This window comes from Gorilla gorilla, chromosome Y (genome assembly GCF_029281585.2).
Source record: "Gorilla gorilla gorilla isolate KB3781 chromosome Y, NHGRI_mGorGor1-v2.1_pri, whole genome shotgun sequence".
NCBI classification, from domain to species: Eukaryota; Metazoa; Chordata; class Mammalia; order Primates; family Hominidae; genus Gorilla; species Gorilla gorilla.
This window is the reverse complement of record NC_073248.2, coordinates 19,424,810-19,441,304: the sequence shown is the minus strand read 5'-3', so window position 1 is coordinate 19,441,304 and position 16,495 is coordinate 19,424,810. Positions and strand designations below refer to the sequence as shown.

At 40.6% G+C, this 16,495-nt stretch overlaps 1 pseudogene; it reads right to left on the bottom strand.

The window, feature by feature from the left end:
* Positions 1–16,495, bottom strand: part of LOC129530205 (centriole and centriolar satellite protein OFD1-like) — an 812,440-nt pseudogene that overhangs the window by 591,538 nt on the left and 204,407 nt on the right.

The following is a 16,495-nucleotide window of genomic DNA, read 5'->3' as shown; positions in this document are numbered from 1 at the left end:
AAGATTTCTTTGCCTGAGGCCATGACTAAGGTTGTGGCCTTTCTCTGATCTCTCTTTTCCTTTTGGGCCTGTTCCTCTCAGTCCCTATTGTAGAATATCAAGGTTGCCAGGTTTAATAATGCCTCCAGATGGCAGAGCTTGCAGTGAGCTGAGATGGTGACACTGCACTCCAGCCTGGGCAACAGAGAAAAACTTTGTCTCAAACTAATAATAATGCCTCCAGATTTTGTTCAGGGCCCAGGGCTTGCTTTTGGAGCTTTCTCCTGATATCTGTGGCTGATTGGGTAATAAATTTATCTTTTAGAATCAACTGAACCTTGAGTCAGTCAGGTGACAGGGGTGTATATTTTCTTAAGTCCTCCCATAGCTTCTTAAGGAAGGCAGAAGGATTTTCTTCTTTTCCCTGAGTTAAGCTGGACACCATTGAATAATTCATGGGATTTTTTCCTAATTCTCCTCAGTCCTTCTAGAACACAGGTCAATAGATATTTATGACTCCCAGTCCCCATGATCTGAGTCAAGGTCCCAGTGGGGATCCATACAAGTGATGGCTTGCTTGACCGGTTGGGAATTTTTGCCTTTCTTCGGCTGTCATTCTATTATTTACTTGACTAAGACACCAGGTATCTCCAAACTCTCAGGCTGCAGCTAAAGCCGCAATCTTTTCATTAAAGGCCAGGGTTTGATCTAACATTAGCATGACATCTCTCCAAGTGAGATTGAAGGTTTGCCCTAGACCCTTGTAGGACATCTATGTACCTATCAGGATCATCTGAAAACGTCCCCAGGTTTGCCTTGATCTGCTTTAAATCAGAGAGGGAGAAGGGGACATGTACCCAGGTTAGGCCAATTTCCCCTCCCCCTACAGCTTGAAGTGGACATAACTGATAGCCTGGGGGTTTTTGTGGTCCTTTGGAGATTTCTTTGCTTGTTTCCCTCTGGGCAGGGGAGTTTAGTGGAGGCTGGGTATGAAGGTAAGCTGAGAGGTCCTCCTCTAGGATGTAAATTGCAAGCTTTGCATAGTTGTGTATTCTCCTTCAATGAAAAGAAAGCTTGGACACAAGGTATTTCACTCCATTTGCTTCCCTCTTACAGAAAATGTCAAGCTGTAGGAAAGTATGGTAATTTATACTTCCCTCAGGTGGCCATTTTTGCCCATCAGGGAGAGAATATTGGGGTCAGGCCATAGTGCAGAAAAAAATAAGCCACCTCTTTTTCAGGGTTTGTGGGTCAAATTGGTCCCAGTGGCTTAGGATGCATTCCAAGGGTGAACCTGTTGATGTCTGAGTGTTTCCCATCTGAAAGACAAAACCACCAGCAGTTTTGGTTTGTTTGTTTCTCCCCCTGCCCAAGAATCCACAATTGTCCCTGGACCCTGCTGATCAGAATAGTTGTGCTCACCAATGCAACAGCAGAAACACCTCTTGCCCAAGAAGCCACAACAGTCACTGGACCCTGCTGATCATAATAATTGATTTACTGATCCAGCAGCAGAATCACCTCTTTCCCAGAAACCCACAATGGTCCCCGGACCCTGCTGATTGGAAAAGTTGCACTCACTGACGCAGCAGCAGAAACATTAGTTTTCCTCCTAGACCACAAAGAGGACTGAAGAAGGTTGGATTTAGTGGCCCTTACTGACACATTCTCAAAAACCTGCACCCTTTCCTGTCCTCCTTGACCACAAAGGGGACCAAGAAAAATTGGATTTAGTGGCTCCTACTGACACATTCTTGAAAACCTTGTAGAGTCCTAAGCATTCTCCTGTTAGTATTGGGACCTTACAACTGTCCTACAATGATGTTACACCCCAAATATGAAGTGGAGGACCATACCCTGAGTAAGGGAAGGGATCTCTAGAGTTGGAAGAGTGATGCTTTTTGTCCTCATATGAATAGGAAAGATACCATTTGTGAAGCTCCCCATATCCTAGCTTCAGGCATTGCTTTTTTTAGACCTGCTAGTCTAAGGAAGGATCCTAAAATTCCAGATAGTAACCCCAACCCATGATGGGGCTTTGGGCAAAAATTATGTCTTTGTGATTGGTGAGCCTGGGTAGCTAAAGAAGGTAACAGCATCCTGAAGTTTATACTAGAAATCATTCTTATAGGATGAACTAGAAAACACCAGTGACAAGGAGTGGTTTTAAGAAGCAGGACTAACCTAGGAGAAGAATGGCAAGAGGAAGTTTGTCTGACAAGCATTAGGACCCAGGAGGCAGGCATCATGATAGATAGGATAGATGGGCGAGTCTCGCTTGGGCGACATGACTTTGAGAGTTCTGCTCATGGCTGCTGGGTCAATCAACTTGTTGGGACCCCACAACTGAATGGCTTTCCTCTCTGGTGACCTGCGGCTCGTCCCAGAAGTACAGGAAAAGCAGAAGCTGGTTCCAGGCAAATCAACACTCCCAACTCTGAAGAGTCTGAGTTTGTTAGAGAGCCTTGTCCCAGAAAGCCTTACACCCAAGTCTTTAGTCTGGTGGCCGTGCTAGTTGCTCTTAACAGGCCAACAGGTACCCAGCATTTAGCCTCTGAATCCTAAGGAAAAATAGGACAAAATAGCAAGTGAAAGGGGTCTCATGATACTCACTGCTTGGTGAGTGTCCCTTCAGGGTCGCCAAAATGTGTCCAGAATTGGTTTCTTCTGGTGAGTTCTTGGTTTCACTGACTACAAGAATGAAGCCTTGGACCCTCGCAGTGAGTATTACAATTCTTAAAGATGGTGTGCCCAGAGTTTGTTCTTTCAGATGTTCAGATGTGTCTGGAGTTTATTCCTTCCGGTCAGTTTGTTATCTTGCTGACTTTATGAGTTAAGCCACAGACCTTGGCAGTGAGTTTTACAGCTCTTAAACGTGGCGTGTCCAGAGTTGTTTGTTCCTCCTGGTGGGTTTGTGGTCTTGCTGACTTCAGGAATGAAGCCACAGACCTTCGTGGTGAGTGTTACAGCTCACAAAGGTAGTGCAGACCCAAAGAGTGAGCAGCAGCAAGACTTATTATGAAGAGCAAAAGAACAAAGGTTTCACAGAATGGAAAGGGACCCAAGCAGGTTGCTGCTGCTGGCTGGGGTGGCCAGCCTTTATTGTTTTGTTTGTTCTCACCCACATTCTGTTGGTTGGTCCATTTTATAGAGTGCTGATTGGTTTGCTTTACAGAGTGCTGATTGGTGTGTTTACAAACCTTTAGCTAGACACAGAGCACTGATTGGTGCGTGTTTATGGAGTGCTGATTGGGGCATTTACAAACCTTTAGCTAGACACAGAGCGCTGATTGGTGTGTTTCTACAGAGTGCTGATTAGTGCACTTACAATCTTTTAGCTAGACAGAAAACTTCTCTGAGTCCCCACTCAACCCAGGAAGTCCAGGTGGCTTCACCTCTCACAACCATTAGCAAAATTAAATCAGGAAAGTGACAGGATTAAATTTGTGCTTGTAAATAAATATTTTGCCATTACAATTACCAATACTAACCCTGTATTTCCTGATTTGGTAGCTACATGATGGTAATTTGGGACAGTGTTTCTCCTTTTTGTAAAACACAGTGGGATATTTTGAATGAAGCTGCAAATATGGCACAGCAACAACCAGTGGGGAATCTGGGAGAAAGGATAAAGTATACTAACTGCTATTTCAGGTTTCCTAGAGGTATAAAACTATTGGGAAGTAAACTCCTTTTCAATAAAAACAACCATGTCAATACCATGTCACTAAAGCAGAGACAAAAACATCAAACTTCATTATAGGAGCGAAATCCAGCTCAGTGGAAGCTGTGAAACCAAGTGCCTTTGTAAGTGTAGGAATGTTATGTCAGTATTACAGGTCTTACATCTGTATGACAGGTGTCACATCAGTATTTATGGGTGTTACATCAGTGTTATTGTTGTTCTATTTGTATTACAAATGTTACAGTGGTATTAGGAGTGTTATATAGTATTATATGTGTTAGATCAATATGAAAGTTGTTACATCAGTTTGAAAGTTGTTATATTTGTATTGCTGATGCCATATTGGTATTATGAGTGGTATGTTGGTATTGTGAGTGTTACAATTGTATTACAGGTGTCAAGACAGCACTATAGATGTTACATCAGTGTTACGGATGTTTCATTTGTATTGTGAATCGACATTGGTGTTATGAGAGTTAGAGTTCTATTAAGGGTGGTAGATCAGTATTAGGGTGATTATATTTGTATTACAGATGCTATATTGGTATTCTGAGTGTTTTATTGCTGTTATGAGTCTTACAGTTGTATTACAGGTGTCAGATCAATATTACAGGTGTTACATTAGTATTACAAGTGTCACAACTGTATTATGGGTGATATATTTGTTTAAAGATGTTGTATATCCATTGTAGGTGTTATAATTGTGTGACAAATGCTATATTTGTGTCACGAGGTCATGGCGTGCACCTGGCATTGTGGTCACCACACCTTGGGTGTGGGGAAAGTCCTTGGGGTGCACTAGAGCCATAGGAATTTTTTTTGGTTTCTAATTTTCCACACAAAACCCTTCTAGTGGGTCCCTGATCCTCAGAAGTTAGAGGAAGGTTTTTACTTATCTCTGCCTCCAACTGTCCTGGAGTGAGGCAGTGTGGCTGGAGTCTGTGCTGAGGAGAATGGAGCTCTCTCATCCTCAGGTGGCATGTGCTGAACACGCGGGTCCTCCAAGGGTCAGAAAAGGCAGGCTCATGTGCCCCGTGCTGGCTGCCGGCAGAACTGCAGGACCCAGGTAGTCGTGGTGAGGCAGCTGTGCATTCTTTTCTGACTGGCCCGGGGCACTAAATAAAAGCAGACTTCAGATTGTTCAGTGCCATCATTTTGGAAATTCCAACTGAAATGCTGCCTATTATCCTGGGTTTTCTTGTTGTTGTTTGTTTTTTGCTGAAAATGATGAAGGGACCATTAACCGGAAACCGCAGACAATGAAATGAACAGAGATGGCACATTTTATAACTTACAGAAAATTTTTCTCAACATAGTTCTGAGACTTACAGTGTAAAACTATTCAACTTGTAGAAGAAACCACAGAAAGAGACCTATGTGACCTTGGGTTTGGTCATGAGTTTTAACATAAGACACTAAAGCTTATCCATAACAGAAAAAATAATTAACAATGTAGGCCTTCTCATATTAAAAGTTTACACTCTGCATAAAATCTTCAGGAAACAGAAAGATAAGCCAGTCTGAGAAGAAATATCTGCAAAATACAGATCTAAGCAAGAACTTGCCCTGAAAATACACAAAGAAATATTGAAACTCAACAATAAGACAGACTATCCAACTAAAAATGGGTAAAGAGCTGAGCAGATACCTCATCAATGAAGATACACAGACAGTAAGCAAACAAAAATATGCTCAATCTTGTATATCATTAAGGGAGTGACAGTCACAACAGTGAGATAGCATGGCCCATCTACATTTGCTAGAACTGTGAAACTCTGTTCAAAACATGACAAATGATTTGCTGAAGGAAAGACAGGTGACTTGGGATAAATTATGTATGACTAAAATTTCATATACTGCTTAAAATCCATTTCGAAAAACAATATGCTTAACAATTACCTTAAGTTCTTTCATACAATTTACAGATTGATTGAGTTCCTCCTTTTTTGCATTAATAACTAGGAGCTCCCCTTGCAAACAAACAGCTTTTCCTGAAATAAAGAGCCCATTAAACACCACAATGTTTTCCTAGTTAATATAAAAGCTGTTTAACATTCATGGCCAGTATGCCACACCTAATGATCATTATTTTAAAATATGAAATAGCATATGTAGGAGTTAAAACTTTCATGGGCAAGTGAGAAATAATACTGCATCTGCCATGTATGTCATGAAATTCCACCTGCTACACATGTTAAGCAGAGTTACACCATCTGCTCAGAGCATAAGGCCCTAATACCCACAGTTCTTAACTTCCTTGAAGACAAAGATCTGTCTGTTATTATATTGTAACAGTCAATAATGTTACTGTACTAAAGTTATTATTTTGTCATTTTCATTTCATCTGTCATGAATCTCTGTAGACATATCACCAAAGTATAATTTATTACCTAGCTGATGGTACTAACCCATAAAAGAACAGTTAGTCTCCACAAGATAGTAGTAAAAGGTGAAGTCACATATAGGGTGTCTGGTCAACATCGAGTACCCATCCTTGGTTCACTTCCAAGAATCTATTTGAAATTTCTACCAAAAATTTACTTCTCATTATAGGCAATTTCCTAGAGACACATTGAAATGTAGAATGTCAGAAGATTGAAAAGTTACTCATCTTCCAGTCTCAGGCCAATACATACAAGAATTCAGGAAGTTATATATCAAGTAAAATATTATAAATAAAAAATACATTAGAAGCCAATGAGATAAGAAACTATGCCACATGGGACAGAGAAGTTAAACTTTTTTGTAAGTGTAAAATAAAGTATCTCATGGTTAGGAGTAATATGTACCAGAGGCAATAAGTTGCTGCCAACTTCTGGACACTTACGCATTTATCAAAATATCTTGAAATCAAGTTGAGTAAAATATCCAGGATAAATCACAGGCCTTTCTGAATGCATATAATATTAAACATAAGGGTTTCTCAAAACTCAGTGAAGACAATGTTTTTAATTTTTTATAATTAGAATTACAAAAAAATGTGTAATTTTGTAGGAACAATGGAGTATAAGCTATATTTTTTCAGAATACAGGACAGGAACAGACCCAACTTGGGAAGCTAATCAACTTTATCAGAACTGAAAAATACAGCTTCTTTCCCCACTCAAACATCACCTTTATTCTTCTTTTCATCTTCAATCAGTCCATTAGTTCTAATGATGTGGTCCTCCTTTAGTTGAAGTTGATACATGCGAATCAGAACGACTAAATATGAGTTCCTCAGTTATCTTTATGTAAAGACCATTATCAATGCAGATAATCTATGTCAGAGCTGCAACTGAGGGCACTGAACAAGACATTCTGTAAACTTCAAAGTCCCTTAGTGCTAAATCCAGGGATCTAACTCCCGAACAACATAAAATGTCCAGTAAAACGTTGCGCTGATGCTATAAAGCTTACTCACACAAAATGGAGGGTCGTGTTTTTATGAGGTTACTGAAAGCATCACTTTTCAGTTGGTCTCAGCTGACCCAAAGAGCACAGAAGAAAATTAAATTTACAGAGCACACAACAGACTCAATCCCAAATGATAATTAGACAGTCACTTCCAATCCACTTGTTGTATCTGCCAACCCCAAACCAATGTAACAAATTTTGTGCCCAGGGACTAAGCACAGTCCTGGGAAACATGTGCCAAGAGCATTATATCTGAATTAGCAATACCCAAAGGCACATTTTCAAATTTTCGCTTTTCTTTCCAAGCGGTTACAAGCTGCCCTTTTGGTTCCAAGAGGACAAATAAACACTCCTGTGGTGAACAGTTTCCAAACTCCAACACTCGCCAAAGTCATATGAGAAGCACCAAAGCCAGACAGACCCCATGAAGACTGTGGAAGCTGTAACAATGATACCAAATAGTTCACTAGCTCCACAACAGTATAAATTAACACACATACTTTAATTCATTTATTCCTAAAATTTCAGTAAAGAACTTTCCAGGTTTGCTATTTTAGTATAGAAACAGACACAGAGAATGTGGGTAAAATACATCATTTCAGAATTGATTAAAAAAAACTGTCCAATAAAAAACATAAAATTTGTATGAAGAATAACTTCAACAAGTGTTTGCAAGTATTATGTAATGGAATATTGATGGTAAATTATGAGGAAGGCAATAAAAATAGGCCACATAAATGCCCAGAGCACGTGAGTCCTTTCCTCATGACACATTTATGACAAATATTAACTGAGCACTTTTTATGTGTCAGATGCTATCACCCCCACTGAAAATTACCACAAGTACATAGTATCTTAGCACTGAGATATTACTCACTGATACAAAAGTTCAGAGTAAAGAAAAGCCAAAATAACAAAAGTAGTCTATTTTTTCCTTTCCCTATATCACATTTTCCTCACATAATTAATTTTAGCTCTTTTGATTCTGACTTTGCAGAATCATAAAGGAATACAAGGCACATGGACACTGACAAATACTATGACAACTATGTATAATTTATATATTGTTAGATATTCCCATCTTTGTGCCAGTATGAGTGGGATAGAGGAAAAGGTGACTAAAAGTGATTATATTTCAACTTTTGCTGCTTATCAACTATGCAACCTGAGCAAGTCACAAGGTGCCCTGAAAGTTAAAGCAAGTTACAGCCCTCAACAAATGTTAGAGATGCCATGAGTAACAAGAAAAGAGGGTGTGTTTCTCTATAGCTTATCTTTTAAAAACTACCTTAACTCAGATGCAGGAAAGTATTGGCTATTGATAGACATATATATTTTTTCAAACACTAAAGTGCATAAGATATTAATAATAGACTACTTCCTCAGTTTTTGTTATACTTCTACCAACTTAATTTATACATACTGCTTCTTTAAAAGTGCCAAACAATTACTTTAGAATTTTGCTCCTGAGCTTTCTGTCATAGCTCTCCTCAAGAGACTTTGTACTCTGCTCCCATCTTCTAAGTCCTCACTCATGCTGTTATGTTTTTCTGGAGCTTCTGGGTCCAGAAATTAGCCATAAATAAATAAATAAATAAACAAATACATGAATAAAGTAAATGAACCATAATAACTGAGTTAACAAATTTAGGAAAAACATCATGTGACATGCTTTTAGTTTAACAGATGAAAACTGCTAATGACCATTACTGCTGGGAAATAGAAGAAAATAGCCAGAAGTCCTCAGCGTATTTCATGAACTGGCCTGGTTACAGTGTATTAAAACCAGCAGAACCAGGGGGCTGTGGCATCTGACTGAGAAGAGTGGGAGAGTCTCTGACTAAGGGAAGTGGGAGAGCCTCAAGAGGGAAGTGGTTTCTCATGGTAGATAATTAACACTTAAACAATAGTTACAGTGATAAATGGCCAAAATCAATTCTGGGATGAAAGAATGATACTATTAGTTACAAACTAATAAAAGTGTACTTATGGGCTGGACACTTTGGCTCATGCCTGTAGTCCCAGCAGTTTTGGAGGCCAAGGTGGGTGGATGACCTGAGTTCAGGAGTTTCAGATCAGCCTGGACAACATGGTGAAACCCTGTCTCTACTAAAAATACAAAATTAACTGGGAATGGTGGTGCATGCCTGTAATCCCAGGTACTCAGGAGGCTGAGGCAGGAGAATCACCTGAACCCAGAGGCAGTGGTTGCAGTGAGCCAAGATTGTACCATTGCACCCCAGCCTGAGCGACAAGAGTGAAACACCATCTCAGAAAAAGAAAAGAAAAGAAAAGAAAAGAAAGTATACTTATGTACCCGAATCTCCTATAATGCTATTTCTAACTCTGGGGTTCAATTAATTAGTCCATATATATTTACATTACAATATTTGCTTTTGTCGCTTAATAATGAATCAGCTTTAGCCAAGTGTGGTTGCCTACACCTGTAATCAGAGCTTTTCAGAAGGCTGAGGTAGGAGGATCACTTGAGCCCAAGAGTTTGAGATCAGCCTGGGCAACATAGGAAGACCCTGTCTCTTAACCCAATACCAAACCAAAACCAAAACAAAACAAAACAAGAAAACCATGAAAAACAAGGACCATTGATTGAATATGGAAGTATTCAAAGAGAGAGCAAAAGATAGATGTATCATTCAGGACTTCCAAATACTTAAGAATAGAATGGTCTTCATAGTGAGACTTCAAATCAATCATAATTTAGTCTTAACCATACTTATTCTTAACTATTCCAAATACTTAAAAACAGAATAGTCTTTATAGTGTCCATAGTGAGACTTCAAATCACCATAGTATCAATTCCATATGTGTGTATATATGTATATCAATTCCATATGTGTGTATATATATGTATTTCAATTCCATATATATATATGAACAGAGAGAGAGACAGGGTCCTGCAGTGTTATCCATGACTGTATATATATATGTACGTATGTGTGTATATATGTATGATATATATGATATATTTTATATATATATTTGATATATATGATATATTTTATATATATATATTTGATATATATTTGGATAAGGGACTGAGATGTTAAAGAACTAAGTAGTATACATTCCAGAAGGCATGTTAGGAATATATGGAAATGTAGTTTAACAGGATTTGGAGGAGTAAATATTATGAAGCTAGAATAACTAGTTGAATAAGGCTGAAACCTTGCATTCCAACAAGGAAGACGTATATTCGTTTAAACCTGTTGTGTTTTCACTAGCTTTGAATGACACTATGCTTTTATCAGGGAGAGAAGGTGGTTGATATTCCAGGTGAGGAAATACAAACATGGTGCTTTTTATGAGGCTGGCAGTCTTCCTCAAAGCTTTCAGATACTTGCAGTTAAATACACAGGAATCTAGTCAGTCAACTATCTTGAAGATGAAGTTATTAGTCTAAAAACATTTCAATCACCTTGAAGATCTGTGCTTCCAAAACTCATTTTTATAGCTGAAGCAAGCCCAATTCACAGAAGTGCTATACAAAATTTTAGAGGGGTGCCCCTCACATTATATAACTAGGTCTCAGTGAGAAGCCCTAAGCAAGAGTGGACCCTAGGGGGACGCCTTCCTACTGTTAATGTCTGGAAGCAGCCATTCTGTATGTATGCTGGAAATACTGCAGTAAATCCAGTCTGTTCTGAGACATACCCTTGGAAAAGGACTAAGATTTTTTAAAGGAGTAGATCTAATCCCACTTGCCAACTTGGGACTCCCTGCCACTTCTCATCCTCTTCGTGTCCTATCCAGTTACTTTCCTGCTGATGATGTCAAATGGCCACATGGATGACCCTTGTGGCTCTGGTGACTGCTTTACCCCAGGGATCTTCACTCTTGCTCATTTCCATGGCTGCCTCCAATGGCAGCACGCTGTCTTTGATTTCCAGTCTCCACCTGAATGCTCATTCTGCAGTTCTGTACTCTTGGGCCATCCTTATTCTTCCACCTGCCAGTCTTTCCAGATCTGGTCCTTGATCACTGAGACTGCCACTGAACCCTCCCTTTCTCCCAGGTTAGCAGCCACCTGCCGTCTCCTCTGCTTCCCTTCACTACCCAAGAGAGCCCCAGAATCCTCAATTAAATAGGCTGCCTTTCTCAATTAAAACAAATTAGGCTCTGCAAGCCTCCATTTCTGAAGCATCTCCATCTTTCCACCCTCAGTGAAAGGGACAGGAGAGAAAGACACTTACAATTCCTCCACAGAGCTAGAACAGGAAACTCACCTACAAGTATGTGGTTTGGTTCCTCTCAATTCCAGGCTAGCCCAACCACAGTTGGGCCCTCAGTACAGGTGATCAGTCCTCTCTGCTTTAAGGAGCTATTCTTCCCTTACCCACATGAGCTAGTCTGCACCTCCAAGCTGTTCCTACAACTCATGATCTATCCCTCTAAATAGTCTGAGTAGATGGAGCTTTTCAAGGGTGTGTTTTTCATTATCCCAAGTTGACTGTTCATCTTTGCAATTCTTGCCTTTTCACCAGTCTCAGAGGAAGCAAATATGTGTATCCTTTTCAAGGTCCATCCTTCTTTCTATTTGATTCTTTTGCACTCTTGGCTCCAGTCCCTATGGCACTCCTGGGGCATTGTTCCATCACTTGTACAATCTTGTTCCTGGATCTTGAGACAACCTACTGATAGCTGCAGGAATTAGCCACCCAGTGAAATATTTGTAAATACCACCTCATGGTGCTTTTCATTTATCTAAGGGATACTCTTTTCACAAAGAATGAGGGCTTCAGATTTTGCTTGACAAGCATTATCAAAATCATTCTCGAACACAACTAATTCCTTCTCATACTTTCTTTTCACTTCCATTTGAATTTTTGTTATCTTGGCATCTTAAAAAAACTTCAATGGCAAATTGATCAAAAAATTAAAATTCCAACTATTACACTATAAGAACAGTAACAAATTATTTCTCCAGAGCTAGGCCCAACATTAATGCTGTGTCCAAATATGTTGTCCAAATATGTTCTATTTATTTCATCTATAGTTTTTTCTCATTCACTGTATCTGTAGGACTCACTCAAAAGGCATAAACAAATGTCGTGGGAAAAATATGCACAACAGTGTACTATCACATTCTGTAGTAAAAGTTCTAGATATTTTTGATAGACCTAAGATTAAGTCTTTAGAAGACAAACTTGTGAAGAGTAATAAGATAAAACTTACCTTTTGACATGTTTCTCCCAATTTGCTCTTCTATTTCTCTTTTATATTCATTTGGCTTTATTTCTAAAGACTCAATCTTGATATGCTGAGGGTAAGCCTCTGCAAACTGATCATCTATAAGCCCAAACTTCTCAGCTATTGAAAAGTAACAGGTCAAATTAAGACAGAGAAGTGTGGTCAGGTGTGTAAGAGGGCAGATGTCTGGTTTAAAAGTAAAGATTATACTTAGGGGAAAGCACAGGTGTCGTCAATTTACTTTGAAATACACAAAGACAGTAAGATAGATGAATGAATGAACAGATAAAAATGATGAAGCAAGTATAATACAAATACAATAGTGCCATCTAGGTGGTATATAAGTGTTAGCTAGAATTGTTTCAACTTTTCTATGTTTTGAAAGTGCTCATGAAAAAATGTTAGAGGAAAAAGAAAACCAATAGTAGAGTTTAAGCTAGAAAATACTGGAGTCTTCTTCTACTCTCTAAGTGCAAAGGCACAGAGGTCTTCACTGGACTTTGGTTAAAGCTGATTTCACATTCAATGCCAATATAGATGAATAAGTGATTACATAACAGCACAACCAGCACACACTTCAAACCCTCCGCTTTACAGATAAAGAACAAATGCCACTATAGGTTAATAAGTGACAACATAACAGCATAACTGGGACTAAAGTGGGGTCTACTGACTCTTTCTTCCATTAGTCCAGTGGCCCTCAAACCAGCTGTGGATCTGAATCAACCACAAAGCAGAGTGCAAATCTGAACCCAGAGTACAATCTCAACCATGTATAGCACCCACCAAAGAAGTATGCACACAGGAAAAAAGTCTGGCTGAAGTAGATTAAAGCACTGATGGTGTTTGGCTCTGGTGGGCATGACTTTAGACATGTTTTTACATCTACTTTTCTGTATTTTCCAAATGCTGTCAAAATCAGAACCTTAAACCACATTGGGCCATTGACACTTGCAAGATGTCAGTCTGAACTGGGATATGATTTAAATTTAAAAAGCAGATGAGATTTTAAAGATGTCATACAAGCTATAAATGTAAAATATCTTATTAGAATTTTTATACTGAATACCTGTTAAAACAATATTTTAGATGTATCAGATTAAATATATTGTTAAAAATTTCACTTTTTTTTACTGTTTTCAATCTGGCTGCTAATGTTGTGTAAAAGGTTAGGTATAGTCAGCAAGAAAATTCAAGTAATTTAAATCAAATTAAATTTATAATCATTCTCCTTAAAAATTAGCTTCATTATTTTATAAGGAAAATACGTAGAAAAATCTTGTTAGGGTTTACAAAGATGTAGGCTCCTATCTTTTTGGTTTTATCAAATCCTAAAACCTGTTAAAAGAAAATATTTTGACCAGGTGCGGTGGCTCATGCCTGTAATCCCAGCAGTTTGTGGGGGCTGAAGCGGGTGGATCACGAGATCAGGAAATCTAAACCATCCTGGCTAACACGGTGAAAATCCATCTCCACTAAAAGTACAAAAAATTATCTGGGCGTGGTTGGACGCACCTGTCGTCCCAGCTACTCGGGAAGCTGAGGCAGGAGAATGCCATGAACCCGGGAGGTGGAACTTGGACTTTAGGAAAAGGCAGCTAGTTCTCTCAGAGGAGCTTTGATTTTTCTTTGCTTTCATTGGGGAATCCACAGGGCCCCTCAGCAGCACTACTGGACACCATTTCCAGGCTTGCCATCGCCATTGACGTCCTCTAAGACACTGTCTCAACCTCATCTGCACCAGTGGGAGGCGAGTCCAAGGTGTGAGAACACGGCTCCACATTGGACTTGCCTTTGCCGTCGTTGTTGTCTTTCCTAGAGAGTCCCTGCCAGTCCCACAATGAAGGGAGGCAGTGAGGGCAAGAGCCGGCTGTCGTTCGCGGACATCCGCATATGCGGTCTCAGGTATGATTCTATCACCTAAGGAACCTGCAACAACACACCAGACTATATTCCAGTCCCAGTGGGACCGGATTCTTGTACATAGCCTCTTTCCAGAATGGAGTCAGAAAAGCAATTTCCAGCGACCACCTCACAGTCTTGAAATGCCTCCTCCCGCAGCAGGTCCAGATCATGTAGACGACCCAAATGGGCCTGAGTTCGAGACGTTTAGGGTCCCGCAATGGGTTTTCGCAGTCAGCCTTTTTCCCTGTAACAGGCTGCCTCTGCCTGAACCATCTTCTTCTTCAGCTCTTACAGCTCCGACAGTCAGGCTCCCTGGACCTGCCTAAGGAATGCACATGCGCTAGTCTCAGGGCAGGAGGCCTGATGGTGAGTTCTGGCTAGCGTCAATATGAACGTCAGCGTTGCGTAGTGACAAGTCCCTGCATCTTGACGGAGAAGGAGACCTCCGTGGAGGAGTGTCGGTTGTGGACTCTTGCCTGTCTTATCTGTGGGAATCCGCAGGATAGTCCCATGATCGCAGGAGGGGGCAGACATGAGCCAGCCTGAAGAAATGTCAAGAACAGCCCCAGGAATAAACCACGAAATTCCTAAGGATCTAAAAGGATCTACAGGATTCCTCAGGCCTGCCTAGACTTTGCAGGGGGAAATCTTTTTGAAACTGGCCCCACTGCGATTTCTAGATACAGCATTCCTGTTTTAACGGGGGTTGCTCTCTCCCTGGTAGGTCTTCCTGCAGAACCATGCAGCCTCAGGAGCTGCTGGCTGTATGTTTCTGTAAGAGTGTTGGGAGTGGTCATGTCTGAGTGTGTCTGTGTGGCATTGTGTGTGTGGGGGGGGGGAGGGGCAGGGGGGAATGTGCCTGTAAGTGGAGTAGGCTTAAAGGAATGTGGCTAACACACTTCAGCACTTCTTTTTTTTGAGTCTCCCAACCTTTTGGTAGCCTGTGGTTGTGGCTCTGCTTCGGCTGCGGGGCTCTGTGTTCGTTATTTTTCTTTGGATCATTAATCCGCAGTGAAGTGGGAAGCTAATTGAGACCTGCTGGCATCCAAATCACCTCCCCCTGAGAAAAAAAAAGCCACCCTTCTAGAAAGAAGAGGAGCACACTACACCAAGAAAAACAGGCGTCTCCCAGTGTTTCATTTTCCTGTGGCCAACCCTGGGAAAGACATTAACAGTCCTGTCCACAGTGCCCCTTGAATTTACCTCGAATTCAGTTCCCAGCTGAGCAGGTGTTTCACAACATGAAGGGGCCCTCCTCCATTGTCTTGGGATTTCCTTCTGGGAAACAGAGTTTGAGCAGCAATAAGGTCAGATAGGAGTGAGGATAAAATCTTCTGAGGGGTGGATGGGGTCCCACAACTTCACCTGCAAAGAAATGAAGACAGGTAACAAAGAAGGCACTTCCAACTCCATCCTTGCATTCCCTTAACTGCACAAGCAGTCCACACCATGGCCCAGTGTTCATGTGAGCATACTCCAACATGCAAGGAATATTTGGAGTGCAAATTGGGGTGAACCTGGCAAATTTCCGATTTGAGGGCTTTCATACCCAGAGCCAAATGAGATTGGAATGGATTGATGTTGGGTTTCATGTGGCTTCCACACTTACCTCTTCTTTTCCTGACTTCCATTTTCCCAGTCAGCCTAGGGTTTCCTGTGTCTGGCTCAAGGACTTGCACACTAAACTTTTCCCAGTTCACAGGGAAAGACCCTCATAGGAATCCATTGCAAAAGTGCTTCCTTCTAAACACTGTCGCATTTTAATGACTGGGCAGCTTTGATAATTTTAATACTGTAAAGTCCCATTTCAGCTGCCAACAAGGGAAGTCTTGTTCTCCCACTTCTTTTGGAGGGCTGGATGATTACTTTATTATGAGAAGCAGGCAGCTGTGTTTGGCTTTTTCCTGGTAATCTAGTCTCTCTTTCATTTCATCTGCACAGATTTCTCATTGTGAAGGGGCTCTTTCATTGAGATGTTGCAGGATGGGACTGTTTCTTGCTACAGATTATGTAGCTGCCACAGATTTCAGAGAGCAAAGAGACTTTGGGTAAGCTGGCTATGCTCCAGGTTGGGGGTCGTTCTCTCGTTATGGGAGTTGAAGTTGTTTGCACTTTGCAGGAAGCTTTAGGGTCCTCTGACAGGAATCTTTGTACATTGCTTAGACTCAAATACAAGGTGTCTTGTTCTCTCAGGTGAGCTTTGATTTTTCTTTGCCTTCATGAGGAATCCACTGTGCCCCCCAACAGCACTACTGGACATCCCCATCACCACAGGCAGCCTCTGAGACACTGTTTCAACCTCAACTGCACCTGTGAGAGGCT